We start from the raw sequence: 14,956 nt of genomic DNA on the forward strand, positions 1-14,956 counted from the left end.
GCTGAATAGCTGGTAGGATCGGTAAGTGACTACTCTAAGCCAGCGCCGGATAGAACAGAGCAACTTGCATCATGTGGTATAGCCCAGAGCTGAATTCATACTTCTGCTGTTTATCACTGGAATTGCTGCAGTTTTTTATAGATTCAAACATTAATTTCCATTCTTAATACTGCTAGGGAACCCATGACAATTATTTACATGCCAGAGGGAATCCCTTACTCACATTTCTTAAAAAAAAAGTGCTAGTCCAGGTCTGCATGGAAAAACTTGAAGCTTCCACTAGTCTCGACTTTTTTGCAGACGAGATATTGGTCTTTTCAGTGGCACATAACTTGTGCACAGAGCTGCACAGAGACCGTTATGTCTGTAATTTGGAGACGTGGTTGGCCTGTGAATTTAACAGATCTTCTAAGCATAGGGGGTGTGTTAAAATACCGTGTTTTTCAGACTGAGTCGCTCCGGACCATAAGATGCACCTAGGTTTTAAATGAGGAAAATAGAAAAAAAATGTAAGCAAAAACTGTGGTCATGATGCCGTGTTACAGGGGAGGGGGTCTGCTGCTGACACTGTTATAGGGGTAATGTCCCCCAATTCTGTTAATATCTCCCATCCTGGTATATATGGCCCCCTCCATCCTGATACGTGGCCCTCATCCCCATTCTGATATGTATGGCACCCCTCATCCCTCTTCCTGGTATGTATTGCACCCTTCATCCTGGTATGTATGGCCCCCTTCATCCCTCATCCTGGTATGTATGGCCCCCCTCATCCCTCTTCCTGGTATGTATGGCCCCCTTCATCCCTCATCCTGGTATGTATGGCCCCCCTCATCCCTCTTCCTGGTATGTATGGCACCCCTCATCCCTCTTTCTGGTATGTATGGCACCCCTATTCCCTCTTCCTGGTATGTATGGCACCCCTTATCCCTCATCCTGGTATGTATAGCACCCGTCATCCCTCATCCTGGTATGTATGACCCCCTCATCCCTCTTCCTGGTATGTATGGCCCCCCTCATCCCTCTTCCTGGTATGTATGGCACCCTTCATCCCTCATCCTGGTATGTATGGCACCCTTCATCCTGGTATGCATGGCCGCCCTCATCCCTCTTCCTGGTATGTATGGCACCCTTCATCCCTCATCCTTGTTTGTATGTGGCCCCCCTCATCCCTCTTCCTGGTATGCTTGGCACCCCCTGATCCCCATCACGCTGCACACAAAAAAAATAAACAATTATACTCACCTCCTATCTCCTCCAGCCCTGCGTACTGCTCTGCTGCCGACAGGGATCTCACTGTGTGAGCCGCGCATGGCGTAACTGCCATGCACCCTCACACTGTGAGATGCTGTGCCGGAATAGTCACTGCTCCCCTCGCCGGGACTGTGTGCGTGGAGAGCAGTGACCATTCACTCTCCTTAATAGCGCGCACACTGTATCCGCAGCGCGGCTCCTGCTGCCGCTCTGCGGTCTGTGTGCCCGTTAATGGGGAGAATATGAATATTCACTACAACCCACTCCCATGGGTTGTATATATACAGTACAGACCAAAAGTTTGGACACACCTTCTCATTTAAAGATTTTTCTGTATTTTCATGACTATGAAAATTGTACATTCACACTGAAAGCATCAAAACTATGAATTAACACATGTGGAATTATATACTTAACAAAAAAGTGTGAAACAACTGAAAATATGTCTTATATTCTAGGTTCTTCAAAGTAGTCACCTTTTGCTTTGATGACTGCTTTGCACACTCTTGGCATTCTCTTGATGAGCTTCAAAAGGTATTCACCGGAAATGGTTTTCACTTCACAGGTGTGCCCTGTCAGGTTTAATAAGTGGGATTTCTTGCCTTATAAATGGGGTTGGGACCATCAGTTGTGTTGTGCAGAAGTCAGGTGGATACACAGCTGATAGTCCTACTGAATAGACTGTTAGAATTTGTATTATGGCAAGAAAAAAACAGCTAAGTAAAGAAAAACGAGTGGCCATCATTACTTTAAGAAATGAAGGTCAGTCAGTCCGAAAAATTGGGCAAACTTTGAAAGTGTCCCCAAGTGCAGTTGCAAAAACCATCAAGCGCTACAAAGAAACTGGCTCACATGAGGACCGCCCCAGGAAAGGAAGACCAAGAGTCACCTCTGCTTCTGAGGAAAAGTTTATCCGAGTCACCAGCCTCAGAAATCGCAGGTTAACAGCAGCTCAGATTAGAGACCAGGTCAATGCCACACAGAGTTCTAGCAGCAGACACATCTCTACAACAACTGTTAAGAGGAGACTTTGTGCAGCAGGCCTTCATGGTAAAATAGCTGCTAGGAAACCACTGCTAAGGACAGACAACAAGCAGAAGAGACTTGTTTGGGCTAAAGAACACAAGGAATGGACATTAGACCAGTGGAAATCTGTGCTTTGGTCTGATGAGTCCAAATTTGAGATCTTTGGTTCCAACCACCATGTCTTTGTGCGATGCAGAAAAGGTGAACGGATGGACTCTACATGCCTGGTTCCCACCGTGAAGCATGGAGGAGGAGGTGTGATGGTGTGGGGGTGCTTTGCTGGTGACACTGTTGGGGATTTATTCAAAATTGAAGGCATACTGAACCAGCATGGCTACCACAGCATCTTACAGCGGCATGCTATTCCATCTGGTTTGCTTTTAGTTGGACCATCATTTATTTTTCAACAGGACTATGATCCCAAACACACCTCCAAGCTATGTAAGGGCTATTTGACCAAGAAGGAGAGTGATGGGGTGCTACGCCAGATGACCTGGCCTCCACAGTCACCAGACCTGAACCCAATCGAGATGGTTTGGGGTGAGCTGGACAGCAGAGTGAAGACAAAAGGGCCAACAAGTGCTAAGCATCTCTGGGAACTCCTTCAAGATTGTTGGAAGACCATTTCTGTTGACTACCTATTGAAACTCATCAAGAGAATGCCAAGAGTGTGCAAAGCAGTCATCAAAGCAAAAGGTGGCTACTTTGAAGAACCTAGAATATAAGACATATTTTCAATTGTTTCACACTTTTTTGTGAAGTATATAATTCCACATGTGTTAATTCATAGTTTTGATGCCTTCAGTTTGAATGTACAGTTTTCATAGTCATGAAAATACAGAAAAATCTTTAAATGAGAAGGTGTGTCCAAACTTTTGGTCTGTACTGTATATACAGTAGATATCGGACTATAAGACGCACCCCCCACTTTCCTCCAAAATTTTGGAGGAAAAAAGTGCGTCTTATAGTCCGAAAAATATGGTACATCAGTTCTGTCCATCACATCTGATGTCATTGGAGATAAACTGATGGCAAATCTGATCCCATTGTTTCCTATTGGATACGTTTTGTTTCCAAAGTTTATGTATGAGGCAAAAGAGAAAAGGGACTGGGCACATGTAAACAGTCCTTATTAAAGAGGTTTCCCTGTTTCAGAAAACTACTATCCCCAGTCACCGTTTGTTTTTTAAATGCAAACACTGTGCTTAGCTCAACCTTCCACAGGTCCCTATCTAATTCTCCTCTGCTGCTCCTCGATTGGCTGCTGTGCTGTCAACATGACATCTGCACTTCAGACAATCACAGGCCCCGTAGGAGCAGTGGCGGAGACTTTGTTGTGGACCCAGGGAAGACGAGAAAAGCCCTTTAAGAAGAAAAAATTCGTGGACCCAAAATTAATTTGATTTAAAAAGAAGACATTCAAATCTAAAACACTGAAAGTGTATAAAGAAAGAAAATCAACATATTTCACTAGAAGAGAACAGCTTTGATGGTTAACACCCATATCACAATTTGCTTTTTAATTGAAAATAATTATGGGATTGTAAATATTCTTTAAAGTAATTTTAATGTGATAATTGGAGCCAAAAATATTCTCAATTTATTCAATTTTTAAGACGTACTGTAAGGTCATATATATTTACATACAGTACAGACCAAAAGTTTGGACACACCTTCTCATTTAAAGATTTTTATGTTTTTTAATGGCTATGAAAATTGTACATTCACACTGAAGGCATCAAAACTATGAATTAACACATGTGGAATTATATACTTAACAAAAAAATGTGAAACAACTGAAAATGTCTTATATTCTAGGTTCTTCAAAGTAGCCACATTTTGCTTTGATGACTGCTTTGCACACTCTTGGCATTCTCTTGATGCGCTTCAAGAGGTAGTCACCGGAAATGGTCTTCAAACAATCATGAAGGCATTCTCAGAGATGCTTAGCACTTGTTGGCCCTTTTGCCTTCACTCTGCGGTCCAGCTCACCCCAAACCATCTCGATTGGGTTCAGGTCTGGTGACTGTGGAGGCCAGGTCATCTGGCGTAGCACCCCATCACTCTCCTTCTTGGTCAAATAGCCCTTACACAGCCTGGAGGTGTGTTTGGAGTCATTGTCCTGTTGAAAAATAAATGATGGTCCAACTAAACGCAAACCGGATTGAATAGCATGCCGCTGCAAGATGCTGTGGTAGCCATGCTGGTTCAGTATGCCTTCAATTTTGAATAAATCCCCAACAGTGTGACCAGCAAAGCACCCCCACACCATCACACCTCCTCCATGCTTCACGGTGGGAACGAGGCATGTGTAGAGTCCATCCGTTCACCTTTTCTGCATCGCACAAAGACACGGTGGTTGGAACCAAAGATCTCAAATTTGGACTCATCAGACCAAAGCACAGATTTCCACTGGTCTAATGTCCATTCCTTGTGTTCTTTAGCCCAAACAAGTCTCTTCTGCTTGTTGCCTGTCCTTAGCAGTGGTTTCCTAGCAGCTATTTTACCATGAAGGCCTGCTGCACAAAGTCTCCTCTTAACAGTTGTTGTAGAGATGTGTCTGCTGCTAGAACTCTGTGTGGCATTGACCTGGTCTCTAATCTGAGCTGCTGTTAACCTGCGATTTCTGAGGCTGGTGACTCGGATAAACTTATCCTCAGAAGCAGAGGTGACTCTTGGTCTTCCTTTCCTGGGGCGGTCCTCATGTGAGCCAGTTTCTTTGTAGTTCTTGATGGTTTTTGCAACTGCACTTGGGGACACTTTCAAAGTTTGCCCAATTTTTCGTACTGACTGACCCTCATTTCTTAAAGTAATGATGACCACTCGTTTTTCTTTACTTAGCTGCTTTTTTCTTGCCATAATACAAATTCTAACAGTCTATTCAGTAGGACTATCTGCTGTGTATCCACCAGACTTCTGCACAACACAACTGACTGTCCCAGCCCCATTTATAAGGCAAGAAATCCCACTTATTAAACCTGACAGGGCACACCTATGAAGTGAAAGCCATTTCAAGTGACTACCTCTTGAAGCTCATCAAGAGAATGCCAAGAGTGTGCAAAGCAGTCATCAAAGCAAAAGGTGGCTACTTTGAAGAACCTAGAATATAAGACATATTTCCAGTTGTTTCACACTTTTTTGTTAAGTATATAATTCCACATGTGTTAATTCATAGTTTTGATGCCTTCAGTGTGAATGTACAATTTTCAATGTCATGAAAATACAGAAAAATCTTTAAATGAGAAGGTGTGTCCAAACTTTTGGTCTGTACTGTATGATATGTACAGTATGTGTGATAACTGTCTGTTGAAGGGGTTGTCCACTACTGGACAACCCCTCATTAATAACTCCAGTATGAAAAAAACAACAAGAAAAACTTTATACTTACCTCCTGAAGCGTTGCTGTTACAACAATCTCAGGAAGAACAGTGTTTCTTCCTCTCTGATGGAACAGTGAAATCTGCAGCTCACCTGCAGCTAATGATTGGCTGCAGCGGTCATGTGACAGTTTTGGTTATGGGTGACCATCAGAACAGCCCTCAGTTTTATGATTACATACAGTAAGTCTCTACTTTCTGTGGTGCAGGTTTTTATTAGATCAAAGGGATTTAACCCCTTTCCGATAGTGACATTTAATACACTACAGCAAGGGGAACTTCATTCTATGTGTCCATTGGCGCGCCAATGGGTTTCCATGACAGCCAAGGGTCTGCTGAAGACACAAATTAGCTGCCCTTCATAGAAGACCGTGATTTTCACTACACACATCAGTGCTGCAGCTTAAAGTCCCAAGTTCAAGACTAAAAAATACAGTAAAAAGTGAAAAAATAAGTTTTTAAAAGATGAAAAAAATAAATATCAATGTTCAAATCACCCCCTTTGCCCTAATAAAAATAAAGCAATTCAAAAATACAGATAATTGTGATCACTACATTCGTAAAAGTCTGTTCTATCAAAATATAAAATAAATTAATCTGATCTGTAAACGGCATAACGAGAAAAACAAATTGAAACGCCAGACTTACGGTTATTTGGTCGTCGCAACATTGCAATAAAATGCAGTAAGAGGCAAGTAAAACATTGTATCTACCTCAAATGTTATCAATAAGAACGTCAAAACATAATCCCTCACACAGCCCCATATCCCAAAAATTGAAAATGTTACGGGTCTCGGAAAATGGCAACACAAGCAATTTTTTTTCATTTGATTAATTGTACTGACCTGGAGAATCCTATTGCCCCAAAAAACAATTGTGGAATTGCACTTTTTTTTTATTTTTATTTTTTTTAGCAGTTTTGACTCTCTTGGAATTTTTTTCCCGCTTTCCAGTGCATCACATGATAAAAATAATGGTGCCATTCGAAAGTACAATTCGTCTTAAAAAAACAAACCTTCATACTTCTGTGTGGATGGAAAAATAAAAGTTATGACTCTTGGAAGAAGGAGAGGAAAAAACGAAAACACCAAAATTGGCTGCTGCATGAAGTTGTTAAACTTATATTATAAACTTTCTGCCACCCCAGCTCTCCGGCCAGCGCCTCTGTTTATATCCTAGCAGCAGTTGCATACCTTCTTCCCACATGACTGCTGCAGCCAGTCACTGACCTCAGCGATCTTGTACCGTGCACCTCTGCATCACTGCTGAGATGCCACATAATCACTTCATGGAAGTAAATGGAAGGCTGATGGGGAGTGCTGGGGTGGCGGGGGATTCATCAGGTAAGTACTGCTTCTTTTGCTATTTCATCACATTATCTCGTCGTTTTGGGTTAGTTGGCCGCAATAACATCAGCTCACAGATTCCTGTTGGTAAATGAAGATTATTCCAAAGACTCCACTACTAAAGAGACACTTTTACCACGTCCATTTTTTGAGTACGGGTTCTATCTTTGTTTTTCACGGATAGAACTGTTATAGTCTATGGGGCTATTCACATGTCTGATTTTTTTCTTTTTTTTGAGGCCATCCTCATTTGTCATGAACTGCTAGATGGGCAAAGGTAGAGAATTTTTTTTAAATCAGACAAAAACTAATGAGACTCAGATCAAACTCTGTTGAAAATCTGACGAAACTGAACAAAATCACTGATAAAAGTAGGATTGTTTTTTTCGCATGTCAAATAACCTGACATCTGAATGAGCTCTTAAACAGATAATGTCATTACAAGGCAATATATTACCAAAACAACACAGTAGCTTGCACATATAGCAATGTACTTTTTTTTGTAGTTATACATCTTTATTTTGCAAAAATAGCTGTGACTTGAAAGACAACTCGAATGGAATAAATTATAACCTTGCAGTCTGGGAACATCTGCCTTGTATAGGAGCAAATTATACCACCCAAAATAATGTCCTTAGATCTCTTTATCAAGCAACAGATTGTCAAATGGGCTGCTGAAAATGAAGATATTCCAGAGATCGCTTTTCACTGGGAGCACAACAGACAGTTAAATGAACTCTCTTTCAGTGTGAGTTTGTGGTAGGTCTTGTAACTGATTGGCATGGATCCCAGAATGCTGATTTAAGACAATTCAAGGATAATTCATGGTTGCCTGAGGCTTACACCAGAATTAAATCTTACAATATTATGTTTACTGTAACATTTTGTATCCTTAGGCAAAAAAAAAAATCCTTGACCAGATGAATTGCTAAGAGTGAGAGTTTCTTAACATGTTTTCGCAAATGCAATTAAAAGCTCTATTTTTTTTTAATTCTTTTGAGTTCTGTATGCCATCTGTGTTGACTTATTTACAATACATGTTTTTACAGTCTTTTGGGTTTTTTCTTTTTTCTCCTTGTAGAGACAAGTGAGTGAGTGACTTTCTAATTTTGTAGGATTTGGATGTAATTCCTATAACTGTGTTTTCATCTCCTCTGTTTGAACAGATGTGTAAATAAAGCGCATTGTTGCTTCATGTACAATACGTTTAAAAGGGAACGAAGTTAGGGCCTATTAAAGATTTACAAATTGTTGGCAAGACTAGACTGGTGATGTATCAAGCCATTACAAATCCTAATACCTTTTTTGTTACATTTGTACGGCTGTATATCTATACAGAGCGGCAGTCGCTAGAAAAGCGCTAGGGGCATTCAATTATGTTTTCGGTGTTGGAAACAATGAAACCACTTAGAAATATTAATATCATATTACTTTAAAGAACATCTGTTTTTTCAGCTTCAATCCTAGTTTAATAATGGGCAGCACCATGGCTCATGATTAGCACTGTTGCTTTGCAGCACTGGGGTCTTGGGTTTAAATCCTACCAAGAAGTTTGTATGTTCTCCCCATGTTTGTGGGTTTCCTCCGGGTTCTCTGGTTTCTTCCCACACGCCAAAGACATACTGATAGTGAATTTAGATTGTGAGCCCCAATGGGGACAGTGCCAATTATGTCTGTAATGCGTTATGGAATATGATGGTGCAAAATAAGCAAGTGAAATAAATAATGTACAACAAAGCTTTCCAATCTTTTATACCTTGTGAAATTTGTCATCTAAATTGGCACTGTTTAGTAGTTAGAAAATGTCTGCAATAATGTACATTTCTAGTGCTCATGGCTACAGCTAAGGACTCCTATGATGACACGCAGAGCAGGGGGGTGCAAGCTGGAGGTGATTGGGGACCACTGCATTACGTATAATTATAGATACATATAGTAAAATGATATATTATATGTCATGGGGATACCGCAACAGAGTGGGGTCAGACGATCGCAGCATCTAGTGACACATACACCTGCGGTAGTTAGAACGGCTTCACCGTCCTATTAGCAGTTCTGGTTTTCTTTTGCTCTGGTGCCGCAAGGGTTAAACTGCCTAGTTGGACTCCTGGAGTTCTCTGTCTTGGGTTGTATCAGCTGTTCTGAGTTCATTACTCCCAGCAGGTATAAGAACCCTTCTCCATGCTTCTGACCTTGCCACTGATAGTTACCATTACCTGGTTTGGAGTTGAAGGAGAGAGTTCAGTGTTTGGAGTAGGCGGTTGGAGTTTTTCAGGAGATATCTACGTGGAGTTGGTTTGCATGTTTATCCTAATCCTCTCCCATTTGGTTTCTTCCTTCCTATACCCACTCTGTTCCCCACTCTGTTGTTTTGTGAGTGTATGTGTATGATTGTAGTTTTCTTTTATCCCTGTCTGTTTGGTTAGTGTTTTCCTATACACTTCAGCCTCACACCTCTCTAGGTAAGGGTAAGATAGGATCATAGCAAGGTATGAGACCCCGGCATCTCCACCATCTGGGGAAAACCGGGGAACATGGATAGCCTAAGGCGCCCCTAGTTCGAGGCATCGAGAAGGTGCCCACAGTCCCTTGTCACTAAGGGACATTATGTTTAGTTTCATGGCAATATTTATTACATTTTAAAATTGTCTCTTTTTTTATGTCCTGTTTTTTTTTTATTTTTTATTAAAGGAAATTTTCACTTAGGAGCTTAAGCTTTTGAACTGAATTTGACCCATTTCTAAATGTTGAGACTTCTACTTAGATTAATCGCTATGGTGCTGCATAACAAAATAGGTGGTTTGTATAAAAGCTGCTAAATTATGTAAGAGAGCTAGGCAGTCAATATATTTTTAAAGGGCAAACTGCCAGTAAGATCATTCTCTAATTGCAGACCGCATGATTTAAGGGAGTATGTCAAGGCAAAAAAATATTCTGAATTAAGCACATGAGCATGTACAGCAGCTTGCCTCTTTTCTCAGTCATTCTTCTTGTCCAGTTTCTTCCTCTTGATTGACAGTGCTGGCTCCAGCTCTTCTGGCCTAAAGTCCTGCATGTAGGCTGACAGACTCAGTATCAGCCTAGAACAGGCTTAGTCCTGGAGTTTATCATCTTCGTAGTATACGCTTATGCCGATACTGAGCCCAATGGCACATGAACAGGATTTCGAGCCAGACATCACTGTTAATCAATGTAAGGGAACGGCTGAGTGGTCAGAATGACTGAGAGAAGGTGAACGGGTCTGCCCACAGTGCACCAAACAGCTAATTAGCATATCAGATAAAAGCTTACTGGAAAATCAGACCACTTACTTTGACAATAAAGGTAAGATTCTTCTCAGTGCAAGTTACCCTACATGTTTATATGCTTAGTTTAGAATTGATGTTTTTCCCTGACAGATTTCCCTTTAAAGAAGCATTCCTCCTCCCATCAAAATATTTATCCTCTTAATATATTGCAGACATCATATTATATAGCACTGTGTACTTACAATTGCTCATTTCGCCTTTCTACCCAGATAATTTTTCTGTTTTCTTTACTGTATGTACAAACAGGAAGTCTATTTTCCCTGCATTTATCATCCCTCTCTTCAACTACTAACCCAACTCCTCCACCCCCCCTAAACCCACCCGCCTTTGACTTTCAGTTTCTGATGAGTCATACAGGGAAAATTGACCTCCTGTTTCTACATAGAGCTTAGAAGGATTCAACCAATTTGTTTTTAATCACCTGATGTCATAGACCTAATGAAAAACAGAATTAACTAGGAAGAAAGGCAAAATTAGTAATTGTAAGTACACAGTGTTATATAATATGATGATTGCAATATATAAAGAGGATAACAATTTTGATTGGAGGAGGAGTGCTTCTTTAAGGTCAGGTGCTTCAATTCTGTTAAACTGTGCTTTACTATAGAGTGTATAGTGTTTTAGAGAAATCTTGTAGTCAGTGTTAAGGGAATTGTCCACTTTATCTTTGGAAACATGATTTTGTGGCACTTACTAATATACAGGGTGGTCCAAAAGTAGGTGGCCAGAAAATAATAACATTTGTTTTGATTTATATATAAAATTATATTTACTAACACAAGCATAACATTGACAATTACATTTTATTCTGAACAATAATACAAAAGCCCTTAAATTTTATCAACGCAGGTACTCACACTGTTTTCCATTACAATGTGCACAGCTTTGAAGTCGCCTCTTACGCTTCGACAAACTTTTTTGCACAAGTCTCTTTGGGTATTAATTTCTTGAAATGCATCTCCTATGTAATTTTTCAAATCACTGACACTTTTTGGTTTTCGACTATAAACTTTGTCCTTGAGTACTCCCCAAAAGAAAAAATCCATTGGGGTCAAGTCTGGTGAACGTGCCGGCCAATCCATTTATTAGGAAATGTTTCATCAAGATACTCGCGGACTACTCTTGAATAATGTGGAGGGGCCCCATCTTGTTGAAAATAAAGGTCATTTGAATTAGGCTGTTGCTGTAATTGGAGAACAACTTCATTCAATAGAATTTCGAGATTCTTATCTCCTGTGACTGTTCCATCAAAAAATATTGGTCCTAAAACACCAAAACTTGAAATTCCACCCCAAACATTGACACCAGGCTCATTTAGTTGTTGCTCTAATGTTAAATGCATGTTCTCATTATACCAGTAAATACAATTATGTCTGTTAATATGGCCGGATAATTTGAAAGAAGCTTCATCACTCCACATAATGTTATCGAAAATTACTGGATTTTGGTTGATAAATCTCCCCCTTCATAACCTTATTACACTTTCTGTCCACCTACTTTTGGTCCACCATGAATATACAGTGCATTGTGAAAGTATTTGCCCCCCTTGAACTTTTCTACCTTTTGCCACATTTCTGGCTTCAAACTTAAAGATATAAAATTCAAATTTTTTTGGGAAGAATCAACAAGTGGGACACAATCATGAAGTGGAATGAAATTTATTGGATATTTTAAACTTTTTTAACAAATTAAAAACTGAAAAGTGGGGCGTGCAATATTATTCGGCCCCTTTACTTTCAGTGCAGCAAACTCACTCCAGAAGATTAGTGAGGATCTCTGAAGGATTCATGTCCTAAATGACTGGTAATGATAAATAGAATCCACCTGTGTGTAATCAAGTCTCCGTATAAATGCACCTGCTGTGTGATGGTCTCAGGGTTCTGTTTCTAGTGCAGAGAGCATCATGAAAACCAAGGAACACACCAGGCAGGTCCGAGATACTGTTGTGGCGAAGTTTAAAGCCAGATTTGGATACAAAAAGATTTCCCAAGTTTTAAACATCTCAAGGAGCACTGTGCAAGTGATCATATTGAAATGGAAGGAGTATCAGACCACTGCAAATCTACCAAGACCCGGCCGTCCCTCTAAACTTTCATCTCGGACAAGGAGAAGATTGATCAGAGATGCAGCCAAAAGGCCCATGATCACTCTGGATGAACTGCAGAGATCTACAGCTGAGGTGGGAGAGTCTGTCCATAGGACAACAATCAGTCTTACACTGCACAAATCTGGCCTTTATGGAAGAGTGGCAAGAAGAAAGACATTTCTCAAAGATATCCATAAAAAGTCTCATTTGAAGTTTGCCACAAGCCACCTGGGGGACACACCAAACCTGTGGAATAAGGTGCTCTGGTCAGATGAAACCAAAATCAAACTTTTTGGCCACAATGCAAAACGATATGTTTGGCGTACAAGCAACACATCACCTCAAACACCATCCCCACTGTCAGACATGGTGGTGGCAGCATCATGGTTTGGACCTGCTTTTCTTCAGCAGGGACAGGGAAGATGGTTAAAATTGAAGGGAAGATGGACGGAGCCAAATACAGGACCATTGTGGAAGAAAACCTGTTGGAGTCTGCAAAAGACCTGAGACGGAGACCGAGCTTTATCTTCCAACAAGACAATGATCCCAAACATAAAGCAAAATCTACAATAGAATGGTTCAAAAATAAACTTATCCAGGTGTTAGAATGGCCAAGTCAAAGTCCAGACCTGAATCCAATTGAGAGTCTGTGGAAAGATCTGAAAACTGCTCTTCACAAACCCCCTCCATCCAACCTCAATGAGCTCGAGCTGTTTTGCAAGGACGAATGGGCAAGAGTTTACGTACCCCAAGCGACTTGCAGCTGTTATCGCAGCAAAAGGTGGTGCTACAAAGTATTAACTCAAGGGGGCCGAATAATATTGCACGCCCCACTTTTCAGTTTTTAATTTGTTTAAAATATCCAATAAATTTAGTTCTACTTCACGATTGTGACCCACTTGTTGTTGATTCTTCCCCAAAAAAATAGAATTTTATATCTTTGTTTGAAGCCAGAAATGTGGCGAAAGGTAGAAAAGTTCAAGGGGGCCAAATACTTTGACAATGCATTGTACATTACACGTTCTCCTTCAGTACTTTTTAGTGCAGCTTTCCTCACACATTGCACAGCTCTCCTGTCCACAAAATGGCTTCTTTGGAGGAGCATGTGACCACACCCCTGTCCATCAGCTGCCTTCAGTTGAAAATCAATGCACATGGGTAACTGGTTTTCAATTGGAGGGTGCTGATGAAGTGGTCTGGTCACATGTTCTTCCATATTGGTAAGTTCCACAAAATCATGTCCCCAGCATATTTGTTAAATTTAAAGTGGACAACCCCTTTAAGTGTCAGGATTGGGAAAAAAAAATCTACTATGCGATTTCCCTCTGGCATCTCTCAGCCCTACTCTTCTTGATTTAAGCCCTTCCTCTTCATGGGGCCGCATACATTACTGTTTTCATTTATGAATCATTGGTCGCTCTCTGACATTAATTTGCCCCACTGGGATGTTGTATTGTACGCCATCGTCTGGACAGTGTGTGAAGTCAATGCATTGTTCATATTCTGAATTTTGTAGACTTTGGATACTAGGCCAGGTTTAATGCTACTTATATAGAATATTAAATTGTGGTTACCCACAAATAAATTCTGCTATCCATACATTCACCCTCATCAATACGTGGAATGGGTTTTTAATTTTAACGCAAAAAGGAGCCCCTTAATACTATATTTCTATACAAGAGCTCAGGTGGCTTCAGTGTGAGTTGCTATCTCTTTTTAAGATCTGGGTCAGTTTTTCTCACCCCCTTTATATACTACCACCAGTCAGAGCTCTTCATAATCCGTAAACCATCCTCTACTATTACATCCTCATTACTCTCTAGTCTTCGTATAAATGCTGTGCCTACCGTGGTTTTCATACTCTTACAAGCAAAATTAATTTCCTGCCCTTGTCCACCAGTCATCATCATTGGTTCATTGGAAAATAAAAAGTCAATGTTCGGTATTAACACACAGTAAAACTTTGCTTTCTTAGTACTTGAAGAAAAGTCGACATACAATTTATGATGCTAAGGTTGATGGATGTGTTCCTTCTGCCATCTTTGTCGCAAAAATGTGAAATACAGCAGCTTAATGTAAAATCCAAAGATAATTTCAAGGGCTGTTTTTTACATCAAGACCTCCTTGCTCAACCCAAGCTGCCTAGTGGTGTTTGTTAGGGGACACTGACTAGCTTTTAACAAGCAGTAGGAAGAAATGTAAAATATGTCTCAAGATGTTACAGGAAGAGTGTAACTGAAACAGATTGTTACAGTGATGTAAAGGCAAACTGACATAATAGTGCTCCAATGACATAGCGTAGTTTTTCTATATCCAGTATATATGTGCTTCTGCTGCTTCCAACACTCCATCACTTGCCATAAAAAAATGTTTGTCACAAATGTCTTTATCTTATTGCCATAAAATTTATTAAAGTGAATATGTCGCACATTGCAAACATTATTAAATAAATCTTGTAAACCTGATGAGACTGTTGTACTTGCTTTGAAAATTCCTGGTAGAATGGTTGCATAATCCTGATCATAAATCAGCATTTTATGAGTATAGCTAAATGTTTGTTTT

The 14,956-nt window shown here is 40.3% G+C and overlaps 1 protein-coding gene across 1 annotated transcript in view; it reads left to right on the forward strand.

The window, feature by feature from the left end:
• Window positions 1–14,956, forward strand: part of ERCC6L2 (ERCC excision repair 6 like 2) — a 155,338-nt gene that overhangs the window by 116,559 nt on the left and 23,823 nt on the right. The window lies entirely within an intron of this gene.

Source organism: Phyllobates terribilis, unplaced genomic scaffold (genome assembly GCF_046119375.1).
Source record: "Phyllobates terribilis strain yellow unplaced genomic scaffold, ASM4611937v1 Scaffold_1__5_contigs__length_1240528914, whole genome shotgun sequence".
Lineage (NCBI taxonomy): Eukaryota > Metazoa > Chordata > Amphibia > Anura > Dendrobatidae > Phyllobates > Phyllobates terribilis.